Raw genomic sequence first — 27,332 nt, forward strand, 5'->3', positions numbered from 1 at the left:
TTGTCGTAGATATTAAAATTCTATAAATCAAGATAATAGGAAAATTATATATCCAGTATGGCTTCGAAACCGATTAATATTAGCTGTATTAGAACCGGTTCTCTGCCACCCTGAAAAAAAAACATGTATAGCATCGAGTTACAGAAAATTTTCCACGGGGGCTACAAAACTGGTTTTAATCTTACATTTTTTTTATTTCTGCGGAGAGCTTGGTAAATTGTAATTTTCCGTTTTGTAATTATAACTTTTTTTTGCAGGTATGTTAACTAAATCTGGTTATTTTCTTGACTGACATTTACAATACTATTGGCTGTTCCAAAATACTTTGTATTCGAAGAGTAGGATAAATATCATAAAACCACCCCAAGACTAAAATCTCAAAACAAAATAGCATAAAACGAAGAACTCATTTGGTTTACGTACTATTTAACTAAATATTAAAGTGCAGAAAAAAACACTTTCTTTAAATAATTGAATGTAAAAAAAACAGTAAAAGCTGCATATTTGTTAATTTTCATTAAATTATTGAAGTTATCTACTTGGATATTAATTTTGGTGAGCTACTTATGGATATAATTGATGTTGTTTGTGTGGTCTGACCTGTCATACATCTCACAAACCATCCATCACACAATAGTCACAACATAATAATGGATATAGGATACACGTGGATATATTGACAGGGGAAAATTTGTCGTCAATTTAGTTTGCTAATAAGGACCTCACTTATTTGTTCATTCAATAGAAGGAGAAAGGATGAGATAAATGGAAATGGGGGGGGTATCATTATTTTAGCCAGCTGCGAGTATTACTTTATCAAAGTGCATGAAAATCTATTGTAACATCCAAGAAATACTATATCGATTAACATAATATAAATGGTGTATGTTCACTTTCGTCCACTCCATAAAATCATCAAATCACCAAAACATGAGTCAAACTTAATCTTTACAATAAATCCTATTATATAAAGTAGTAAGGGTTTTTGTTTGAAGCTTAAGATCGCAATAACTATTGAACCGAATGGGTTAATTTTTAAGGTAACCTTCAGAGAGGTCCAGTGGTGGTTTCATGCTATTTTATTACGTCTTAGGATTGATATATTCCGCCCTTTTGATAGTTGATTAAAATACAAGAAACAAGTTTGCAATTCCAGGGTATTTGATAACTTACTTATTTTATTCAGATACATATATTAACGTAGTAACATACTCGAATGGTTAACTGTGTTTATGTATGTGTATATTTTATGATGTAGGGGCTAATGGACCACTCCTTAAACTACCTCAAATTGTACCTTAAGCTTTCCTAAAACACACTCTTGAACGGTTCAATATGTTTAAGAAAATCTTAGTAATTTATTTATATTCCATTGGCTTACCTTGCTTTTGTCCAATGTAGTAACGAACTGTGCTAAGTTCCATTCTAGTAACTAACTGTGGTGTGGTTATTGATGATAATATTATTTTAGCCTAGCTATCAATCTTACTTATGGTAAAAACATTGCTGCACTTATATCCAAGAGGAAAGACGTATACAGATATGAAGAAAAAAAAAATACATAACATACAGTTAGGTAGTAATAAAACATAAATTCAAGGACATTTATCATTAAGTCCTAACTTACTTATTTTAATTAGAAAGGTTCGATTGTTTGTAAGTTCTCCATTATAGGGAAGCTTTACATAGTTAGTTTTGGGCTATAATTATTATAGAGATGCTTCGCTTATAATACTTTGTTGTCCAAGGAATCATTATTTAAATAATAAGAAGACACGCTAATTATTCTATTATAACTATTATAGAGATGCTTCACTTATAATACTTTGTTGTCCAAGGAATAATTATTTAAATAATCTGAAGACACGCTAATTATTCCATACAAAATTCAAAAAGTAAAAAAGCATTCCTTTTTTACGGACGTACGGACTTTTGGTAACTATTACAAAGTAGCTAATATAGTTTCTACGCTTTCTACGGCGTACTAAATTTTTACTGGAATCATCATGCAAAGTTTGAAATGGATAAGACACGCCTAAAAAACCTATTAGATGTATCCCTTATTAATGAACGTACGGACGGACTGGTCCTAATCATAGAAAAGATTCATTTATAAAAATATTTTGGAAGCAATGGTAAAAAAAATATTAAAGTACTTTCTTTGAATCCATCATAAAATTTTATTTTTACATTAATAGTTATTTTAGGCTACTAAAATACATTTCAGGAAAGGCTTATTTTTAAATATTAAATAAGAAATTTTATAAAATTTTGTTTTTTTAAATAAAATTTCTATTGAAGTTTTTATAAAAGTAAACAAATCTATAATAATACTTTTATAGCTTAATATTCTGAATGTCAGTTCAAGACTAATTATTTTTGTAATGCCCAAGTTTTGGCATCAAAATTCTGTATTTTATATGTTATAGGTCTTAATAAAAATTCAATCTACTAATCCTGTAACGGATCTGCCCTTAGTAACTAGGAATGGAAAAAAGCTTAGATCCATCTTTAAGGATAAAACAGCCATGAAACATTCCAGTAATTTTGTCAATCTTGTTTGAAATGGACAACTTTATTGATTTAGTAGTTTGTGAGATCCTAACGAGTAAACAAAATTTTTAATCAATTTGTATAAGAGCCAAGTAAAATATATTCTAATTAGTCAATGGATGGGGGGACATTGGACTGTAATTATACTTGTACCAAAAATGTTATAACCACCCTTTCTCTCATTCGTTGGCAAATAATTTCCAATCTTTTCAACCAATATTGTTCACTTAGAGAGGGAGTAATTTTGTTTGTCATAATTTGGTATGTACATCAATTTATCGTTCATTGAATTATCTCTTAAGATCCCTGTTAATAAGCGGTCTTAATTGCTTGCAAATATGGTCATCATTTATTGGTCAGTTCGTTTTCGAGTATCACTTTAACAGAGTACATGAAAATCTGGTACAACATACAAGTAATAATATATCGATTGTGGTTCCAAACTAAATGTTCAAAGCCTTGGTCTTCTGTATCGGTGATGATATTTTGTGATAATAATAAGTTAATCTGCTGTAAAGTTGTAAATTACTTTCATACAACTTTTATGATCATACTGGTGGGTTTTCACTCCCACGGATAATTACAGTACTAGCGTCTATGATCTCAGTGACGACCAACTCCAATTTTGAATGTTAGTTTTAAAAGAAAATTTAAACAAGAAATTCTTTTAGGACGGTTGTGATACCCTCCCCCAAAATAGTTATAAACACTTCCAGGACATGTATGAAGCTACATTGTAAAGTAGAACCATATCGGTTCAGCAGTCAGCGTGATTTTCGAATTATAAGGATTACAAGCGCATAATTTTTCAGAATAGCAAATTAATTAGGATTGGGTGTATAATTAAGTGAAACAAAAGGTTGCGACTTTGGTGATTGGCAGAGTGATACATGCATGTGCTGAAGTGAATGTTCGCCTATGGTGATACATTTTCTAGAAATGCACTATATACTACGCCTCTGAGTGCCATTTTAGCGACTTTTGTTCATACAATTGACGAAGATCTTTTTTTCTTTAATCTATATAAAATTTGGCCTTTATCGATTTTCTTACGATTTATTTTTTTAAAAGTAATAAAAAGGATTTCCAGATGTCATATAAACTTTAAAAACTAATACTCGCCTTTAAAGTTTTCAGATTAATTATTATTGTGAATTGCTTATAAATGTTGATTAATCATATTACCTATTATTAATACAAAATCTTACAACAACAATAAACAAATAAATTAAACCTTGAACATTAGAATTTTTTTATTATCACAATAACAAAAATCGAGGACAATTATGTTCAAAAAGTACATGACATGAAGTGGTAACACTATATTATTAAAAACGATGAGAATAAATTCTTTTGTTGTTGTATACAATGCCTTTGGGGGGGGGGGGGGGATATGCCTAACCATGTAAACGATAAAACCTAATCTAATATGAATTAAATCACCAACAGACAATCACGCCCCCTTTATTTTCAATTGATTTCACAATACCGGGGGATTTCTGTGCTCGAATAGGCAATATTTGGGAAATTACATGATAAATTGTAATTATGTATAATGTTGGTTACACCCAGTTATAGAGCAGCTATGCAATTAAAAGTACTACTAAGTAGATGTTTATTTAAGAACTCTAAAGGTTTAAAACAATGTAGCTTTAGTTTATGTACTTATGAAATTAGTAAAGCATTTAACACAAAACATAATCGTGTAATGTTCAACATTTCTTTTGCAAATCTTATTTTTGATTTAAAATCATAGTCTAAAGAATTTTCTTTTAAAAGTATTTAAAATCACTTTTGTAGGCCACTTCTTCAAGATCCAGTCTATTTAAAATATATATGTAGGTCTACAGGTTATTAGTTTAGTTTCTATATTAATAGTGCAAAATTTTATAAGAGATTTAAAAATGAGGTTTTCATGTAAAATTCTGCCTTTAATTGCTTAATATAGTTTTGTTTTTCTTATTTGTTAATTGCTTTATGCCATGTTAGGTTAGGTTACAACAAGTACTGAATAGCCCCAACATACTTTTAGCACGGCAGGTAAAGGCCAAGCAGGGTTAGGGCCCACCGCATAAGTTAGGCATAAAAAGAACTACCCCCCCCCCCCTCCCTTATTTTTAATATATTTCAGAAAAAAGAGGGAGGGGTTTGAATTTATTTTAAAAATAAAGTGGATCGTGCTCGACTGACACCTTGAATGAAAGCACCTTATCAGTGGTTTATACCAAGCCTAGGATAACTCACACACAAACTTTAAGTAAACTAATCCTGTGAGGTTGAGCAGGCCGCAGCAACCAACCTTGCCTGTCCAGGAATGAACAGATTTCAATTTAGATTATAGAATTGGATTGATATGCGCCACAAAAGTTCAATTTCCTGCACAAACATTGGAATTTTCAAAACTTTTGACTTGCACAAAGAATAGTGGTTGCTCCTACAATAACTTTAATTTTATGGTTTTTAACCTTGACATTATGAGATTAGTTTTTGATACTACAAGCTCACAAACATATTCCCAAGATATTTCTTTCTTATAACATCTGCGGATACACACCTATAAGCCTATTGGGGCACTAAAGAGAGGAGGGAGGAAGGGTCGACCCTTTAGTATAAAGTTAAATTTATGGGGGTATTTCTCTTAGGAGGGTGAATTCATAACTCTTCTAAAATAGTTATAAATCTTTCCTTATATGTAAGATGCTTAAGTAAAAAGAAAACAAAAATCGATTTAGTGGTTATTGAGACCCTTCAAAAAAACACAGACACACAAATTCACAGGCTGTTTTGCAGTTGTGGCATTAGGTTGTGCTTTTCAGATTCGTGATTATGAAACTATGGTCGGTAAATCAAATAGTTTTTTCATAAATAACAGTCGATATATTATTACCTGAATGTTGCACCATTTTCATGCACTCTGATAAAGTTGCTCGCAGCTGGCTAAAAATCGATACATCCCTTCCACCCACTTTGCTCAAACCCTCCCCTCCTACTGGATTAGCTAACTAACCAATAAATTAGTTCCATATTAGCAAGCTAAATAGATGACAAATTTCCCCCTGGTAATATATCCATGTACATTCTATATTCATTGTTATAACTAAACATTCATTTCAGTATCAATTTCTAATATTCAATGTTTCGCTATTAACTATTACTAAAAAATATTTCTTCTTATATGGACACTGTATAAAGAGAGAGGAAAGTTGAAGAAAATATGGAATTTGAATTTAAACATTTTATATATTATATTATACTTGTGTAATGTGTAATGCTAAGTTTGGAAAATTTTACTTCTGTGAAAACTTTGTAATTGTTAGTATGTTATGTAAAGCTTAACTTGGGTAAATTTCCCTACTTGTACAGTATTTGGTCAACATCTCAAATACATATTTTGGATTTTTATATAATGATTCTCTTCAGCTTAAATAATACTTTAATTTGTATATTGAAATATTGGAGCTATATTTTTAATTAAAGTATAATTGCACTTAAGCTGTAAATTGTAAAACATTTTTGGTGCTTAGATGCAGAGTATTAAGCATTTTGTCTGCAGCGAAGGATCTCGCAAACTATTTAACCAAAAATGGTTGTACTTTACATTTAAGTTTTTAGGCTCAGGAAGTATTTATAATCCCCATCCGAAGAGAAATCGCACCAGAACAAATACATTTTTTCTTTTCCTTTTTAAAATCAAAAGTAAAAGCGATGGGTCGTCTCCACAATCCCATCGTTTTTATTTTTATTCTTTTTATTATCATTTTTTTAGCCAGCAGCAAGTAACACTTTATTAAAGGACATGAAAATCTGGTACAACATCGATTTTTTTAACTATTAAAAACACATTTAAAAGGAGGAGATTGTATCTTTCAACTCAAATCATATCTATTCAAAATTTGGGATCTATTGCAGTCCATGGTAAAATGTTTCTATTATCGATAATCTACAAAAAAAAAAAAAAATCTGAACTTTGAAGGCTGCTAAATGCCAAACGGCTGAACGTACATGTTATGTAACATCCTAGTTCATGAATGAATTACAACTACAACTTTTTCCTCTACAAGTTTTAAAGCTCCCAAACAACTAAATTTATCTGTATATTCATTATGACTAACCATTTGACAACTCTTTTCAGCGTACCTTAAATTGACAGGATATTAAATGTGAAATTGTTTATTGGTTATACATAAAAAAAATGATCTGCTTTTTGACACCCTTGTTTGTTACTCTAAAAATAGAATAGTACATGAGAGTTTGAGATAATAAACAATGCACAAATCCATAAAATGTAACTTCCGAAGTTTAATTGTTCAGTTCAAAAATTCGTCGAACAGTAAAATCAACAAAAATTATGATAATTCAACATTCAAACATCATTCAACTTTGTCTTCTAAAGTGTATAAGTTATTTTTCGCATCGTATTATAGACAGCTTTCAGTTGATATTAAAATGAAAAATTAAAAGGTTAAAACCAGCTGTGTTAGCCCCGAGTGGGCGAAGGTTCAAACTATTAAAAACTGATGTTTATCTTATGATTTTTAGTAGCAAAGCTACTCTATAATTTACTTTGTATGTCCGTCCGTCCGTCCGTCAGTCAGTCAGTCAGTCAGTAAGTAAGAAACGCTATGGGGGAAACGTGATTTTCTCGGCACCTATTAAAGATAAGACAGCTGAAATTTTTAGTGAAGATCACTATGACATATGCTCATCTAATCTATACATTGTTTTGTCCGTCTGTCTCTAAATTGGGGTGTTAGATCGATTCTTAGACTTTTACGTCTTTTGTAATTTTCTCAATTCCTGTTCAAGATGAACGGCTGGAATTTTCAGGGATTTAATAAATTCAAACTCTACATATCAAGTTTTTATTAAGATGCCTTTATTAGTTGGGGTGCTAGATCGATGATAGATTTTTTAGTTTTCATGATCTTTTCGATCCCTATACAAGATAGACAGCTGAAATTTTTACGGATTGAATAAGTTTAAACTCTACATATTTCCATTTAGTTTTATTACGGTACCCTTCTTTGTTAGGGTGCTAGATCGATTTCTAGTTTTTAAAGTTTTTTTTTCATTTTTAAAACTCCTGTTCAAGATAAACGGGTGGAATTTTTAGTGATCAAAATAGTCAACATTCTATATATTTTGACCAAGTTTTATAAAGGCTTACTATTGGTTAGACTGCTAAATCGATTTTAGATTTTAACGTTTTTTTTAATTAGCTTAATGCTTCAAAAGTTCATTATACCTTCCAAAAGGTTTCGTGTTTTTTATTATTTGTGAAAATTATCTGTGATACAATGCTTTACTTGATTTTTCTTTATGGCTGAGAATCGGTTTTAATCTATCGGATATTGATCGGTTTCAAAGCAATACTAGAAAAATATTTAAGTATATCAAAAATTGTTTTCAAAATACTCTTTTCATTGATTATTTTTCTTTATTTCAGGAATGGCAGTTTTAATTCTGTGATATACTTGAAGAGCTCAAAGAATAGTCAATAAAGGTAATAACTATTTTTAGCTTTTTTGCTGTTAAAATTTAAATTGAAAGGATTTGTATTTTTCTTTTTCTTTTGGTAAAAGTTCGAAATGCCATGGTGAAAATATAAATTTCTCAGCTGCTATTAAAAAAAGACTGCTGATTTATTTGTGAAGATATCTTTACTAATTTGCGTTCATTATACAACTTACGTGGGCCGTCGGCTTATTGGTCATCTATAATACAAAGTAGAATGATGTCTGTCTCTCTGTCCGTCCGTCTAAAGCTTAAGATTTCGGTAACCACTGAACCGATTTGATTCTACTCTTCAGGGTATATACCTATTGGTCCTGTGATGATTTTAAGCTATTTTCTTGGGGGTTGGGACACCCGTAACCCCCCAAAAAACTAAAAAAATCCCATTCATTTTTTTTGTTTATGGGGAAGTTAGTTCACATAAAACTACTGGCAGCACCAGTAGTACATCATTTTTTTATATTTTTTAAAAATTACTTCTTGGAGCAAAGCCCCTAGAGGCTAGGGGCGAAACCGCTGGTGCTTCAAAAGGCAATAATATATTTATATGTAAAAGTTTAAATAATTTAATGTTAGTTTATCTATCTTTCTCTCCCTTTCTTCACACAACTGCGCTACCACCCCCACCCCTCCCCAGCACTAAAAATCTGCTCTTTAAAGGGACTGTAAACAAGAAAATTCTGGCCGCAGCGCTCGGCCCCCTTGCCTGCTTAGCTGCAAAGGATAACGCCAAACAAAGTTTTGAAAAAAAAACATAGAAAGCAAATAGCAAAAGCAGTTTATCTTGGAAATTCTATAACAGCAACAAATTTGCTTGTTATACACTTAATTTATTCCATATCCACAAAATAAAGCAAGAAATATTTTTATTGAAAATAAATTATAGTACATAAACCTTTATATTGGTTGTTAAACATCTAATATGAAGAAATATAAAAAGTAAATGAATTTAGCAATATGTTAAAGTTTTAGAAAAAAATTAACTTTATTTAACACTGCAGTTTTGAATTATTAAGTTTTAAAACTGTAAAAAAGATATTTTACTTTCATAGTTGCTTTTACTCTAAACTATTTTTGAACCACCAAAACCGACCTTATTATTAATTAAAAATCATGTATGTCTATATCTAACGGTACCACTGAAGGAGGCAACAACTATGCGCGGACTTATCAATACGGGGATCTAGGCCTGTGGGGCTTTTATAACTTAAACTAAACAACAAAAAGAATTTTGTATTCTAAAAGTTTATTTATGGTCCAGGGAAACTGCATTATTTTTATATGCTTCATTATTTTATTAAAAAAAATTTTTTTTAGCTACCTTGTTTGAAAAAACATATTCTTGTAATGGTTGAAAAAAAATACAAATAAAAGAAAGAAAATATGTTTGTAGAAAACAAAAACACTTTGAGCGATAAAAATATCCAAATATAAACAAATATGCATTATATATTAATGTATATGATATATATACATGTATTTTGTGGTTTATTTTTAGAAATAAACACTCAAAACAAGTAGGAATTGGTTAATAACTTTAACACAAATAGTGCATTTGTTTTTATTTTTACAAAAAAAATCATTTATTTAAAATATTAAAAGTAATAAATTATCTTTGTTTAATTTATTACATTAAAATGTAAAAGTTGGTTAAATCTACCCTTTAAGAATAGCATCATAAAAATGTTTATATTTTGAAATCTTAATGAATAGGATTGCTTAATAGTGCTGCACTTAAGTTATATACTTAAACACATAATCTCATTACAAAGTAATATTATGTTTGGTATTTTTCTTTGACGATTGAAACTGTGTTAATTATTTGAAATTAAAAAACTTATTATTCCCATGACACTGCTAATGTTGTCATCCTTGTTTGATGCATAAGTTGGTTAGGGTGTACTCAGGCATTACCATAATTCTCAGCTCATCAACAATCAAAATATATAATACACAACCCTCTCTCATCTCTCTTTTCTTCAATATGCTGGAAGCTTATAAGTGTTCCAAAGATATTTCTTGTAACTTGGTTATAACAGCTTAGTAAAAGGATGCTACTTTTGGAGAATTTAGGGTGATAGTAAGAAACAAGGAATCTCTTTAGTATGCATTCCTGACTTTTCTTATTCAGATTCTTCCTACCCCATACCATCCATCCTAAGCCTGGCATTACTCCTCTGAATATTGGTTGAAGAGTAATATACATGTATATACTTATCTCATGGGATGGTAAGATATATTTACATACAGAATACCAGAGAAAAACAGTCAGATATGAGAAGATAGGATGGAATAGCCCTGAGTTTCACAATATTATATATACTATACAGTTAGGCAGATAGGGGAGTATTGATCTAAACCTCTGCCAATCTCACCTGGTCTTACTACTCCCTCACTCCCCTCATTACACCTCTCTCCATATTGCTCCATGTTTCTTAAGTTCATGAACACCATGGGATAGAGTTTAACTTAAAGTCAAGAAAATAAAACATTATGATAACCCGTTTTACCCCATCCCTTATCCTCTACCCCACTTTTGCTTTCATTACAAAATTCTTCCATCCTAACTTAACAACGCTACTCAATAACGTAGCTCACCAAATTTACACATAAGGTGACGTTAACATGGGAAATACATATAATTAATTATGAAAATAATATATCCAAGTGCGTCTGTCGATAAAAAGAGAAAGACGCAATAAATCATTTAGCTCTTTATTTTTAATTTTTTAAGTTTAAAAATATTGTAATCGGCTATTCCTTCGCCGATTTAGGCTTTTAATCATATCCTGGCCGAGTCAAATTTAGACCGTTGACTAATCAAAAATCGGTTCAGTTAGAGGGATACCCAACGTCTCAATTTATTGCTACCAAAAGTCTTATAACTACGTTGCAATTATATAAAAACCCGTAAATTGAGTTTAATCAAAGGAGTATATTTCACATTTCAATCACGCCCCCAACCCGTGATACAGCGTGGATTTAATTTGTCATCGACCCACCATGGATAATATTTACCCCTTCCTCTTTTCATGTGCACATCTTTCCCTCTTTTATTTTCCTCCTTTCTGGTGTTGTTTAATATGCATTTCTCTTTCTATCATGACACTTCTCTCATGGATATATATGTACATTATTTTACAGTGTACATACATAATACTCTAACTCTACAAAATACTTCAAGTTCAAATATTTTACAAATTTATATACTTATGTTTTTAACATTATTAATTATATAAATGTTATGTAGAAAATTTTTCTAAATTAATTGTTATTAAATACATTCCATAATATGGTTTGGCTGAATTTAGTCGTATATGAAAAAGAATTATGAGCTGATCTAATTTATAAATCTAGTAGATATCATCAAAATTGTTTGTAATTTATTACATTTTTATTATAACAAATCCTTCAAAAATCAAACATTGTGGAATCAAGTTTTTTGTTTAATTTTCAAAGAGCTTATTATGCTTCAGCTCTTTGACAAGAAAGCACACTTTGAAAAAACACATTTAAAAATTTGGAAATCGAATTGATAAATTAAGTAATCCTCAAAAATGAAATATTTTGGAGTGTAGTAGCTCATACTCATGACAGAACCTCTTGGAATATATTGGGAGGACAATCAAACACCTCGGAACACCTCAGTGCTCCCCCACTCCCAATAATGTTATTACCCCTCATGCTCTCACATTATTTCTCAGATATTCTCTCACCTCACCCCTCTTCCCCTCTCCCCCTCCTAATTTTTCCTTCCTCTCATGGTTGCCAAGGGCAAGGAGAATAATAATATCTAATTCTGCTAACAATTACTATGTCTGATAATCTATTTTATTTTTTATTATCCAAAATACTGTTTGGCTCAATTTCTTCTTTTCTTCTATTGATTTCTCCATAATCTATTATTGATCTAATCCTAAAACTAATTTCTTCATAAGCATGATAATGAGAAAACCATGCAAGAAATTTCAAGGTATTAGAATTAGATCTATTTTTTAAATTGTAAAAAATGTACATTAATATTTAGACATTTTATTACTATAATAAATCTATATTAATTAACATGCAACAGACTTTAATGAAACTTTAAATATTAGATAATTAAGTAGTTGCTAAGCTTATCTAATATTGCTAAAGGATAAATAAGCAATATCATTAATGTTATATACTAATGGATTAAATCATATTAACCTATGGTCAAACTGAAAGGTTTTGTATTTTTAAAAGCGTCCGTCCGTCCGTCCGAGATAGATAGCTTTTATTCGTTAATTTAGATATGTTAGAATTGTCATATCGATTTCAAACTTTGCATGACGTTTCCTGTAAAAGTTAGGTACGATTTAGAAAGCGTAGCAACTCTATAAACATTACCAGAATGTCCGTATGTCCATTTGAAACATGGTGATTTTTCTACTTTTTTAACAACAAATTTTTATGTGATCTAATTATCCGTTTGATCTGATTTTTGGTATATTGATTTCTGGAACAACAAAAAAAATATTACAAGCAAAGCAACCCTATAATCATGTCCTAAAAATTTAAGTATGTCCATAAACATTATCCTGTATCAAGCAGTTTTTTAACAAATTTACTTACAATTTTGCTTCGACTCTTATACTTTTATATTCTGATTATTCACTTTAGACACTACACAAGTGTAAATGTCCGTTTGTCCTGCCGTTTCAGTGCTTCGCTTTTATGGATGTTTTCATCCTTGTTTAAAGAAGTTTAGTATTGAATTACTGATTTTATAAGACAATATTATGGATATTGAAAAATACTTATTTGTAAAACAGAAATGCAAAACCTTAGAAATTAATTATTATTTGTTGATGTTTGTTTTGTTATAACTATTGTTGTGATGCTTGATAAAATCCTGAGTAGAATAATCTCAAGTTGACTGCAAGAATGCTGTGTCAAGCAGGCACATACACACACACACATATACACAAATTGGAATGTTTTGCGACAAATCATTCTTCTTGCCATGAGGGGGTAGAGTTAGGTCAGGCCCTGACAGGGCTGGGGAAGGAAATATATGAACAAATATATATTCATATATCTGGATGGATAATATACAGTGTGACAACCATTTTCTTGGAAAGGCTCTAAGTTAAAAAAAATACACTAACAAGCATACATTTTTTTATTAAATAACTTTTTCAGCTTTCACTGATATGAAATATTCAAAATTTTAAAACATCTGCTGCAGATATAGCCTTTTTAAAAGTTTTTAGCTCAGACGTAAAACATTTTTAAAAATCAAATAATTTTATAGACATAATGAAATATTTTTTCCCCTACATTTTTACAGTTCTATTAATAATAACTAGCGGCTACGCACCTAGAGGCCTCTAAGGGCACTTAAGGAGAGGAGAGTCGAATTTTATAACCCAATTTATTATTTTAGATTTTAAAAGAAAAAGAAAGATTTTTTTTTTTTTTTGGGGGGGGGGAGGGAGGGGTGGCCGGGTGTCCACACCCATTTTCATTTTAGTTAAAAATGTTTTTAAATATTTTCTAGGGTCGATTTCTCTGGGTAGGTGGTGGTACCCTCCCCCCAAAATAGTTATAAACATTCCCGGGACCTAAGAGAAGCTACCCTGGTAAGGAGAACCCGATCGGTTCAGCGGTTAGCAAGATCCTTCGGTACAAACACACAGACAAACAGACATCCTGTTACTTTAGTTTAAGGATTATGTTTTTAGGACGTGACTCTACCTTTGATGAAAAAAGTGAAATTAGAAAAAGATAGAAAAGAATTAAATAAGAAAAATTCACGAAATGTTGTTAGCTAAAGTATTTATACTTTATGACATACAGACGAACGGCTATACCCCAATAAAATTGCTGCACTGCTAAACCTGGAACAGTTCACAGCCACCCTGTAAATATTTTGTGTAGCCATGAAAACAAAAGAAAATTATCCACATGAGAATAAAGAATATGTATTAAGCAGCATGGTGTGTGTCTGTGTGTGTGTGAGTGTGTCTAGAAATAGGTTTTTCCGTATGATTGGATGTCTGTCGGGGTTATTTTATATTTGTCTGTCTGTTTGTCCGTGGGTCTGTATGTTTGTATTCATATGTTTGGTTGTATGTGTACATATGTCCAGCTATTGTTTATCTAAAAGTAATATTCTGTAAAGGAAAGTTTTGTTTGGATAAGTTATTATTGGTGGGAATATGAATCAGAAAAGTTTGTGTATAATAATGGAAGTAATAATGCCCTTGTGGCCCTGATTTTAGTACCAATACAACCTATTACCAATATTATTTTACTTAGATTTATAACAAAGATGGATTAGGTTTTTATGTAAAAAATGTGTTATTTTAATACGCTTTGACTAAAACAAAGCATTTGACAATTACTTGTTAAATCTTATTTACTTAAAGGGGTAGTTTTACGAAATGCATTTGAACTTAATTTAGTGAACCGCATATGTTTTCCTAGTTAATTTTCTACCACGTAGTTTTTAAAATATCAAGACTTGAAAATTGTCTTTTTGTGATATATGCAATTTAAAAAGACAATTTTCAAGTCTTGATATTTTAAAAACCACGTGGTAGAAAATTTGAATTCTTTCAAATATATGCCATATAAATATAGTTTAACCATTTAACCAGGATAAAATATGCAATTCACTAAATTAAGTTCAAATGCATTTTGTGAAACTACCCCTTTATTGGTCAAAAGTTTTTTGAACCACAAAATTAAAAGTAGTGGAGATTAGTTTACTTAGTTTTATTAAAAAGATGGATGTAACATTTTGGAACACTTTGACTAAAACAAAGCTTTTGACAATTACAGGTAGTTTTTTATTTTCGATAAACTGTTGATTAAAAGTTTAACACTGGTGCACCTTTATACAGCAAGGATCGGATAATTGGATTTGGATAATTTTTATATAAAATTTTTAAAGATTTGTTCGATTTAAGCTTATATAAAGAGCATATTTTGTTTTTTTGGTGTGTCTTAATCAATTGCATAATTTTGTTTTCTATATTTTGACCCTGAAAATTAGAAAAAGAGAAAAATTAATTGTAAATTTGTATGCACTGAACGTGCTATTTATACTACTAGTGGTTTCTAACGTCAAACTTTTTTAAAAATGTGATAATTGACTAATTCTATGGGATGGGGAGTTTTAAATTCTGTGACACTAATATATTTTTTATACTTGAATCGGCCTTTTGATTACAACCCTTGCCTTTGCTGTTAACAAATTTGCTTCAATTTTGCACTTGCAAAAGCATGAATTATACAGTTTTGGTGAGAGAGGGCAACAAAATTGTTGTGACTTGAAGTACCCCAATTATAATTTGTTGATGTATTACAAAAAGAGTGTTAATAGCTTGACTTTTATTTCTAATTTACCTTTTAATATAAATAAGATTTTTTTGTCCACAAATTCCAATCGCAATGCAAAAACAATACAATTTTACACAATAATAACCATTTTTGACTGGCCAAAAGTGCTAAAATTTTGTTTCTTTTTTTAAAAAACTTCTATCAGTATTAGCTTTATCTTAGTAATTTAAAGCACAAAAAATTGTGAATCTAAATGGACTTTTATTAACTAATGGGGCAGTTTTCTTCAATATCTATAAATGTGCAATAACCAATGCTAAAAAAAGTTGCACAATATGAATGATGAGCAAACTTTAGACAAGTATTAAAACTAATCTCATCAAAATAAAAACAAATTAATGTCCTTGTTGTTTATTAGTTTCTTTTAACGTGAGTAGATACAATGAAAGAACACAAAATATTGGTTAAATTATAATTTAGAATTACCACATTTAATTATTTAATAGAAATGATTTAATCTTTTTTATCCTTATAAAAAAGAACCAGTAAAACGTTTCATAAACTTAGATTAAAAAAATATTTTTAGAGAGAATACCTCATCCATCCCTTCCCTCAAGTGCCCCTAGAGGCCTCTAGGGTTGTAGTTGCTAGTTCTGTTTACAGTATGGGTTTAAAGAATATTTTCCTTCTAATTTACTTTTAATTCATTAAATCATTTTCATAACCAAGAGCACAAAAATTACTTAATGAAAAAAAAACTTTTTAAACAGAACATTAATAAACAGTGTTTTATGTTTTTGTTTGTGTTTGACTTTGCTGTTTATGTAATACTAAAGATCTAAGTTATTGTGTTATAACATTACAGTGCAAGGTTATTTGGGCTTATAAACTCTTGTAATACAATAATTCAAACAATTTTAGAACCCTCTCCTGTTGTTTATGTGAGTGCGTGTTTGTTTGTGTAAATTGTATTCAGTGAATAGATTGGATAGATGTGCCTAAACAATATGTTTCATGTCAGTAAGGCAATCCTCTTCTTAAATACATGTACAGGGTGCCTTAAATAATATTTATTAAAGCTTTAATAAGGATTGTATTAAAGTTTTCATAGTTAACAATTTAATAAACATTAATTAATTAAGTTTGGTTTTATTTCTATTATTAATTTAACGTTAGAAAAGGATTTATTTAAGTAGAACAATATACTATTTCTGGTTATTTTGTGTTTTAAAACTATAAACCTCCAGTTTTTACAATATATAAACTTTAAATTTCATACACCCTGTTCTTTAGCTACACACCACATTCATACAATTAAGATCAGTTAACATGAACATAGAACATAAGAAATGGGGGGGGGGGGGAGTTGTGGTCTTTCAGGAATTTTCAGTACGTGGTTTTTCCTAGATTTATGAAATCTCCTTAAAAAGTTTGATAACAATTTGGATATATATATTGACATCCTTAACTTACTACATTACAAAAATATTAGTTCTACAATTAAAAAAATGTCTAAAGTGTCTTAAGCTCAAAGATAAAGCCTTATTTTCTTTAACATTACCAGGTGTTAAAGTTGTTTATAAATATATCATGGAAAGTTGGAAACATGGTTATATTTACTAACAGACATTTAAGTAAAGTTTAAGTCTAATAAGTTTAAATGAAAGGAGAAGTAATTAAAGGAACAAACATAAATAAATAATGACGTCATCAAATTTAGAAACGGTCTTCATCTTTGCAAGAAAAATTTAAAAACTAATTGACATTTTAGTATTTTTTTTCCTTCATTGTATACCTATAATTAGTAAATTAATCACATCAAGAATAGTTAAAGCTTTATACTGATAAGCTATCTTTTTTGAAAGATACACTCTCAATTATGATTGCATAATTACCTTTTTAAAATATTAGTAGAAAAGTGTTGACACTAAGTTTGTACTAGCCAATCAATATCCTTTAGAAAATTGTTGTTTTTTTGAGCCAACGAATGAGATAATATGTTAGTCTTAGGGTAAATATAGGGTTATGGAAGCTTTAGTTGTCTATTTAAAGAACTTCAGACGCGATATTTTGAGATGGAGTGCTATTGCTATACCGTCTAATTTTATAGATGTTGTCATCCTTGTTTGTAGATGTTTTGCTTGATATAAAAAAACCTTACCCCATTTACATTACAGGATAGATTCTGTGATACTATGTATACTTTGCTTTTATAAACATAATTATCCTTGTTGTTATCTGCATTTGTTAGTATTGTGTAAACTTGCTAGAAGCTTCGCTTAAAACTTTTCCTAACCAATTTTTCATTAAGTGCAATCAGCCATCAACACAAGAAAGGAACATAAACACTGAATAACTAGGACAATTATGTTTATATGTAGCTCCACCTGACTAGTATACATAAGAAAATAAACTAACAAGAAGCCTTATCTAATTGTCAAATTTTCATTGAATATACAACGTTAGTTGCATGTCAGTCAGATATACTTAATAACTTATAGATTAGTGCATCTTCGCAATTTAAGAGCAAAGACATTAAACAATTTTCCTAGATCTTACAAATGCCTTATTACTTTGAATTGGCTCATACTTAAAGGATGGACAAACAGAGTGTTGGTTGTCTGTTATAATAACTTTTCTAAATGTACATCTAATAAAATATTCATTAATTTTTGGAATATTAATCCCTTTCCAAGACATGACTCAAAAGGCAAGATAGATAGGAAAATGGAAAAAAGTGAAAGGAAAAGAAAAAGGGAGAGAAAGAGAGTCTTATTTCATGATCTAAGCCAAACTTGCCTAAAAGTTTTTTATTAGTTTTGGCTGTATAAGCGTGGAAAGGCTTGCATAGCTGGGATTCTTATTATTTTTACACTGGATAGTCAATTATTTTACATTACAGGCTGAAATGATGAAATAAATTCTGTATAAATGTTTCATAATATTAATTATTTGCAGACAAAAAAAATATAAATAATGCAATTAAATAATTATAATCTAGTTTTAGCCTCTTAAGAAATAATTAAGGTAAATCTAAATCAACATAACAAACTTTTACATATTGTATTAATATTTTTAGTAGTGAAGGTATTCTATAATTTAGATTGTCTGTCCGTCAGTAATGCTGCTGGGAAAATGATATCTTCTCGGCTGCTTATTTGTTGTTGATTATTTATGAAACTTTCTCTTCCTTACATCCAGTATTCATTCTTCTATTCATGTGTTCTATTGTTTTTCTTTTTTAATATTTTTTATGGCTCTATACATTTGCTCTATGTTTCATTTTCTCTTTTTGTCAATCCATGTTTTTTTTGTGATTGGAATGGTTACTTGTAGAAGTCGTTATTTGTATTTATGTTTCTACGCTTTGTTGATGAAAACTTAGATTTGGAAAAATTGAGAAAAATCTTCTTTTACCTGGTGTATTTGGTCATCTATACAGATGTAATAAAATTCCAAAGGCCAATTCTTAAGAAAGTCGCAAATTTGTTAATTTCTTGAATTTTACGAGATTATATTTAGACAAAACTTTAATAAATTATTGAGGTTTATTAGATTTATTCTTGTAGATCAATTTTTCCAAAAAAATATATTATTGCAACAGATCTACTGTTTCTTTTTTTAAGATTCAAACTCAGGTGGGAGCGAGAAAAGAATTTTTCAATTTTAGCAAAGTACATTGCGGACATTTTTGTATCAAAGCATTGCCCCATAAAATCTGGGAAAGAGGGATGGCAAAATAACTAATAGTTTTGTTTTGAAAAAAATGCATAAATAAGGTGTCTTCTCAATCTAATCAAAATTATTCATTATTCAGTTCTATTTTCACCAAATAATAATGATAACAATTTATAAGATGTAGGCAAGCTTTTTATTAATGTTCACTAATCTTTAATAATTGAATTTATAATTCCACTCCATAACTATTACTTTATAATCTGCCTGAAACTTCAAGTATAGTTATAAATTAAATTTGTAATTTGTTTTCATTAATTTCGAACATTTTTTCCCCTAACATCCTTTTCCTGAAACCCTGAATGAAACCTGAAAGTGTTATGCTATACATGTTCAGAATAGTGGAAAAAAATACCAAGGATTTTGGTATTGTCATATAAACAGGAAAAAATGACTATTTTTACTTATGATGCTGTTATTTAAACAACATATGCAAATGGCGGCGCAAATATAAAAGAAAAATCCATCTTATTCAGAGAAGAGATACTGGACTGTAAATCATACTGATCCCTAAAGTTTTAAGCCAACGAATAAGATAGTAAACTTTGGGGACCAGTATAATTTATATTACAATGTCCCATACCTTTATTAACAATATTAACTCTTGATTGGATTTCATAAACCTTACAACTAGTTCCACCATTAATTTCAACTTAAATTTTGTTTATTACAATTTGTCATCCACTGTCTAATCCCTGAAGATCCCTGATCTTATCAGAGTACCATTTATATAGCTTGATTTTTCCTGCTTTAGGTAAGAAAATAAACATGGAGATTTACATATTTGTAAAATTTGCATAATTTTAAACAATATCAAGTTACATTTCCTTTTAAAATATTTTCATTGTTGATATTCATGATTTTATTATGAGGTATATCTCTATTTTTATGGCTTATGACTTAAGTAAGACAAATGCATATTGAAACTGAAAAATCAAAAAGTATTAGAGACTTAGGGCATTTAATAATTACAAAGTACACAAGCAATTTATGCTGATATTTACTTTGATATTAAAATCAATATTTAGCATCAGGGTTCGGCAGCCATACCTCAGACACCTATAAGAAGCAGATATTTCGATATGTATTAACTTTTGAAACTAGCTGTATCTTTAAACAATTACCGGTCCTACCCCAAAAGTAAGAGTCCCAAACGTCGGAGTGGACAAACGAAGGAGTCCCAAACGCAAGAGTCCCAAACGAAGGAGTGGACAAACGTAGGAGTGGGACAAACGTCGGTGTGGACATTGCTTAAGTAAAACCTAGGAGTGTCCGCTATTTTATTAATATGATAATTTTGAAATTTGTAATACCCCTGTCTACATAACAATGACTATGGCCGCAGCGTTCGGCCTCTAGCCTGCCTAGCCAAAGCGCTCGGCCCCCTGGCCTATAACCTAACCTAACCTAACTAAGAAAAATAACGGGAACGAGGGGGGTTGTATAAAAAAATTCAAACTGAAAAAAAATGCAAAATTGAAAAAAAAATTCAAAATTGGAAGAAAAAAAATTGGGACTCCTGTGTTTGTCCACTCCGACGTTTGTCCGAAAAATCCTGCGTTTGTCCACTCCAACGTTTGTCCCACTCCTGCGTTTGTCCACTACGATGGTTTTCCACTCCTACGTTTGGTGTGGAACCCAATCACCATCTGTGCAGTTTGAAAGCACATAAACTTGTCAAAAAATTTGAATTTTGTTTAAATCAAGTAACAATGAACACAGAAATTTCTAGGAAATTTTTATATATAATATTTTATATCAGACAATTTACCTTTAAGGATTAAAACATAAAATTATGCAATGACAAAAAGTGCAATAGAAAGTGCAATTCTCAGATTACTGGCGCATTTTTTTGCGAGCGATGTTACACCTCAATTAACATGTATTCGTCGGTATGTCCATCAAAGAAAATTTGTCGAGTAAATTTGATTGGTCATTCTTGATATATTACATTGCTGTTATTACATCAACCTAAAACTAGTGCTATCAAAAATATATATTAAAAAACATAAAAGCTTTAAAAGTAATATAATTTCTGTGTGTCTTGTCTATGTTAAAATATCTTGGAACCGTTGTCTTACAATGTATCAGCTTATAAGGTTTCAATACTCTGTTTGGGAGCCCCTAGCGGTCTTCAAGGACGTAGCTAAAGAACATACCAATATAATTAAGGTATTCTTCTTGACTAAAATAAAACTGTAGTTCTTAAAATTTTCATTGTTATTGGAGACATTTGCCCTTGTTTTATTTCTTATAAACTGAACAGTAGTAAAAACGCAAATAAAATAATAAATTTTCGTCATTGCATTTGGTCACGATTGCTTAATCATCATGAAAAAACTAAACAAAAATCTTTATTTTACTTATAGTAATTTTGGTAGTAATGCTACTCTAAAACTAGATTAGGTTCGTACGTCTGCTTGACGATATATCAGTAAACGATTTTCAAGATTGGAGTCTCTGTGAAGTTTCTATGCAATAAATAATAGTTAAGAATCCAAGTAGAAGATTTAGGCAATCTAGCCTGAGCTAAAATACTAAATGAATTCATTAGCTGTTTCTAAAAAACGAGATTTCTGATAATTAACTACTATCATATATTTGTACTTTTGTTTTGTATTTTTTTTTAATTTGTCGTGCTATTTTTGATTTTTAAAAATTAATATTTTTTATCTTTTAATCATACTCATTAAAAGATTTAAATAAATTAAAATTTTGATTTGGAATTATTGAATTCTTTAATTTATTTTGCATAACTTATTAAATTTATCTAAAACAGGGAAAGTGATGTTTGTTTAGATCTTGCAAAGCATGTATTCATCATGCTACATAATGGAAAGCAAAATTGCATATGTAGCTGTAAATTAAAGATATATAAAACTAAATCTAAATAAGTATTAAAAAACATGAGTTATTTAGATCTTTTCTTCATTTTTTCCCATCAATGAGGTTAATGTATAAAAAACAAGGATGACAACATCCATAAAAGCGAAGCACTAAAACGGTAGGACAAACGGACATTAACGATTGTATAGTGTCTGAGCTGAATAATCAGAATATAAAAGTATAAGAGTCAAAGCAAAATTGTAAGTAAATTTGTTGAAAAACTGCTTGATATAGGATAATGTTTAAGGACATACTTACATTTTTAGGACTTGATTATAGAGTTGCTTCGCTTATAATATTGTTCTTTGTTGTCTCAGGAATTAATATACCAAAAATTAGATCAAACGGATAAATAGTTCACATAAAAATTTGTTGTTTAAAAAGTAGAAAAATCAACATGTTTAAAATGGACGTACGGACATTCTGGTAATGATTATAGAGTTGCTACGCTTTCTAAATTGTACCTCACTACTACAGGAATCACCATGCAAAGTTTGAAATCGATAGGACAATTCTAACATGCCTAAATTAACGAATAAAAGCTATCTATCTCGGACGGACGGACGGACGGACGGACGGACGTACGGACGGACGGACGGACGGACGGACGGACCGACCCTAATTATAGAAAAGCTTCGCTTTTAAAAATATTGATACTTTTTGAAATATAAGTAAAATAATGTTATGGACACTTAGATAAAATAGTCCCCCCCCCCAAATCCCCTCTTTATAGAAATTATTTAATTTAACCTCTATTTTTTAAGTTGAGAGAAAATGTTTCTCGCCTTGTCTAAAATCTATTTTTGTATTATTTATTATGAAAACCATTTAAAAGAAATTTATATTTCCGACTTTTGATAATGGAGAAAACTGCCATGAAAGTTAAAAAGATTTCAATTGAAATGTGTAACCATCTAATAATAAAATGATTGCGACTAAAAGTTTAAAAATCAATAAAAATATTATCTATTTGAAAAAGAAAAGGATAGTTAGTGTTATACTTCGGTACAGACACACAGACTGCCATCCTGTTACACTCCTAATGGTCTCTAGGGGCACGTGAGTAAGATAGAGGAAAGTGAGAGGGGGGGGGGGGTGGTAGACCCTCCACTATCAAATTTAGTTTTAAAACATAAAAAGTTAAATATTCATTTTCGGAGTAGGATTTTTAAGGACAATTTCCCTAAAATGGATATAAACCTGTCCTGGACCTATAAAAATCTACAATTTAAAGGTAAAACCATGTCAGTCTAATAGTTGGAGAGATCTTTTGCTGCATAAAGACAGACACATTGATATCCTGTTTCTTCTATATAATATTGTAACAATTTGTTAATGTATCTGTCATGTGGAATTTTGTGTGAGTTTTTATTTACAATCATTATTGTTCCCAGTATTGGAAGGGGCATTTTGTATCCCAATCTTGAGTTGTGTCCATAATAAATAATAATATAAACTAAAAATAAGACATCTTTATTGGTAAACTGTTTTACAAAGTCACGATGTGACTTTCATTATTAGGAATTATAAAAACAACCTGTTTCGGATAATTTAAACTGTTTCAGAAACGACTGTTCCCATTATTTGTGGTTTTCAGAGAAGTTTTTGTTCTTGAGGTGGTTTTAGCATTGTTTAAGTTAATGTAATGATTATTGACTTTCCCTTTTTTAGAAAGAAACCTTAACCTATACTATACAGTGATACGTTTTTGTTGTTGTCTGAAGCTTAAGATTTCAGATATTGCTGGACCAAATAGGTTGTATCATAAGGAAAGCTTTATAAATATTTTGGAGTGGTTTGAAGCTATTTTTCAGATCTCCCCCACGGAGAAAACTAGTTTATATATTTCAGATATACATTTTTGATAAGAAGGACCAAACAAGATTTTAAAAGTATTGGCTGAGAGATTGGCGTATTCAAAATGCATAAAATAAGAGTTGGGAGGTATAGCTTGGCTCTAAAACAGACTTAACTTATAAAAATGCACAGTAAGAACTCTTTATAAATAAAGAAATATAACATCATGATGTACTGTTGTTATACTGTTTATTATATTCCTGAATGATGAAGCTAAAAAGGTTTCAACATGCAATTTTATGATGAATTGTGCATTTTTTTCAAAAATTATACATACACAACTTAGGGAGGAATCGGATATTTGGATGTTTATTACGCTAGTTCTCATAGTTTTATAAAGTTTTCTTATTCGTTAGGGAACTTTATTGAATTATGTTTGGCAGTGTACAAACGATTCAATCGGTAATTGTAATCTATAGAATGGTAATTTTAAGTATCATCATTGGGGATGTTCATCAATTTGGAGATTCCTTTAGATTCCTGTGCACAACTACTTAACTTCATTTTAAACATAAAATCATGATTTAGATTAGAAGTAAGGTAGTCATAAAAGAATCAGTCAATTGATATTTAATAAGTAGTAAATCCCTGCCTTTGATAGCATGCATATATTTATGATACCAAGTATTTTTTGGGAAGCCATTGTAATAGTTGGTGTCAACTGCATAAGAATATATCAGTTAAAATAGTAATGGCTGATATATTTTTATAAAAGTAATAGGATGTCTTTCTATGTGTGTGTATTTTTCAGAGCCTTAAATTATTTGTAATACTTAAAAAAAGATTATTTTTTTACCTGCCCATTCATAATATAAAAGTAAATTCCATTCATGAAACTTAAAGATTAGAAATTAATTTCTTGATATTAATTCTCAAAATTAAATAAATGAATAAATTTACATGTTTAAAACTCACATAGTTTATCTAGAATTTATTAGATAAGAAAAATAAGTTATTTATATATCCTAAAAGGAGAAAAAATAGCCTTAAACCATTCAAAGATAAATTAAATTTAAGAAGTTATAGATATGATTATTTTCCATGTATTACACAAAAGTTTAATTTATGTAGGTTTGATTTTAACAAAGTATTTGATGTATTGATTGGTTTCTTATCCCTACATATATCTTCATTTGTGCGGACGATGGTATTCTCAGCGAGTGGAACAAATATTCTTAACAAATAATATACCTATCAATAGTAAGAAGCGCAGCTACTCTAGGATTTAAATATGGCCGTCTCTATCTGTTAAATTAAGTTAGGTGAAATGTAGGCATCTAAAGTCATAAAAATTGAAGAACATTAAATATTAAATTGGTTTACGCACCCAATGATGATAGAGAAAATTGTTTCTTTTGTACTTAGAAATTATCATTTGAAAAGTTTAACAATTACTAGCATATAATTAAACATCAAAACTAAGTAAAAGTACTCAATTTTATTGAGCCAACAAATAAAGTAACGTAGTTGAAAACTTTAGGAACCAGTACAATTTACAATGTTCCATCTCTAGTAAAAATATTTTTTTATCAACTGAGGTATTACCATATTGTCTGTTGATTAATTGCAATACCTGCCAAACCATAAAAATTATTGCTGCGCAACGACTGTAAAAAAATATGATTGTTTGATAAACTTGTCCCTGGTAAAATATTCTATGCTATACTCAACACTTTGATCGACTTTCCAATGGCCATCGGACATACACGGAATTTAAATTGGCTATCTCTCTTTTTTCTCTTCATGTCACTTCTCTCTCTTTATCTCTCTCGGCCTATCTATTTATGTTGTTCTTTTCCTTTTCATGTCATATTTCTCTTTCTTATTCTCTCTCTCTCTCTCTCTCTCTCACTCACACACACACACTCTTTACTCTCTCTCTCTTCTTCTTTTTCTGTACTAACTTAATCATCCATCTACCTTTACTATACATATTCCTTTGACTAAAATGTTTATAGTCGCGAAGCTACTCCAAGTCCAATGTTATGGTTGATTGGTCAGTCATAATGATTCAAGTGGCTTTGCTAAAAGAGGAACACAACAAGAAATGTTTAATTTTTATAAAAAAAGAGAATAAAAACTGGATCAATAATGCATTTATCATTTTTTAAATTCAAGCTTGTCTTTATGTTAATTCTTTTATGGTTTCTAGTCTAAATTTTAGTGTGTGTATTAATATCTAATTGAATTGAAAATAGTTTCTAAAAACATTGATAAATCAAATTTCCTGACTCTGTCCAAAGTTTTGCCCAACTAAGAGAGGAAGAAAAAACTGTGATTCAATAAATCCTGATAAAATAGTTTGCTCGTGGTCTAGACTGGATACACTAAAAGATTTTAATTGCCTAGGAACAACTTTTCTTTCCTCGCTTTTCAATTCCAGGCAGCCTTTTTCTCCTTTTTTTAATGTTTTTCTCCTCTCCCCTCTCATTAATTTCTACTTTTTACCCTCCTTTTTTGATCTCCCAATACTGAATAAATATTCCCTTAAAGCTGCCAAACAAAAATTCTACAAATCCATTAAATATCAATATTTTATTTTGAGCATCAGATTACGATTTAGTGAATTTACAATAATTATAAGGAATGAAAGGTTTTGCCGCCCATCAAGCCATCAATTAAGAAATCAAAACCAGATTTCAAAGAAATATTCTCAATGAAAAAAAACATATTTTAATTTTTCTCAAAGTGGTACAAGTGTCTTTTAAAATCGAGCAAACCAACTGGCGTTGAGGTTAACCATGATCACTAAGGTGGTTCCTCTAGGGTGAGGCTGTGCCATTGCACCCAGGCATGGCTGACCCCTACGATTACCCCTAACGTGGGTAACTCGAACGCACAATTTTTGTTAGTTCGGCACTGCGTTCGCGCATCCTCTAATAAAAAAAGATAAACTTTGAACAACTTAATCTTGTTTTTGCTTTGCTATTTAATGGATACAATCGTTGATTTTATCTTTTTTATATAGTTGATAGCAACATTGTATAAATGTCTGCGAATTGACTCTAAATTCTAATCATGCCCCCGGCTCCACGTTCATTAGGATAATGATAAAAATCAGACAAAGTACATTAGCTAAAGTAGACATTTTACAATATTTTTTACAGAAAAATTTATTGAATAATGATTTTTAAAAAAAGATGACAATATTCATGATTAGTGTAGAAGAAGAAAAAATGTTTAATTGACGGGCACAGTGTTTAATGAACAGATGTTCAGAGGTTATAAAACAAGAATTTATTAAGTGAAAAAATCACGAAACCTTTCACATGTATCTTTAGACGTTTTTGTTCAATTTGTTCGTTGAATGACTAATATACAAACGAAGTAAAATTTCGTTTCTCTTTGGTAATGGGGTATCTTAAATAGCAGCTGAAAACGAAAATAATCACATCACACTATCATGTGAAACTTTACTATCATAAGAAGTATTTTGTAACACATTTTTTCGTCTGTATTTTTTGTAATTACTTTAA

At 29.9% G+C, this 27,332-nt stretch overlaps 1 protein-coding gene and 1 non-coding gene across 2 annotated transcripts in view; both read left to right on the plus strand.

Annotated features, from left to right (window-relative positions):
• Positions 1–27,332, plus strand: part of LOC145304230 (acetylcholinesterase-like) — a 63,997-nt gene that overhangs the window by 23,950 nt on the left and 12,715 nt on the right. The window contains exon 2 of the mRNA XM_080146073.1: positions 8,000–8,056. The gene's annotated coding sequence lies outside the window, so the exon portion shown is untranslated. The remainder of the gene's footprint in view (positions 1–7,999; positions 8,057–27,332) is intronic.
• On the plus strand, positions 26,573–26,736 carry LOC145312901 (U1 spliceosomal RNA). Its single transcript, XR_013877172.1, has one exon. It is a non-coding gene; the product is annotated as a U1 spliceosomal RNA (small nuclear RNA).

This window comes from Acartia tonsa, chromosome 2 (assembly GCF_053477335.1).
Source record: "Acartia tonsa isolate MP-2025a chromosome 2, ASM5347733v1, whole genome shotgun sequence".
Classification (NCBI taxonomy): domain Eukaryota; kingdom Metazoa; phylum Arthropoda; class Copepoda; order Calanoida; family Acartiidae; genus Acartia; species Acartia tonsa.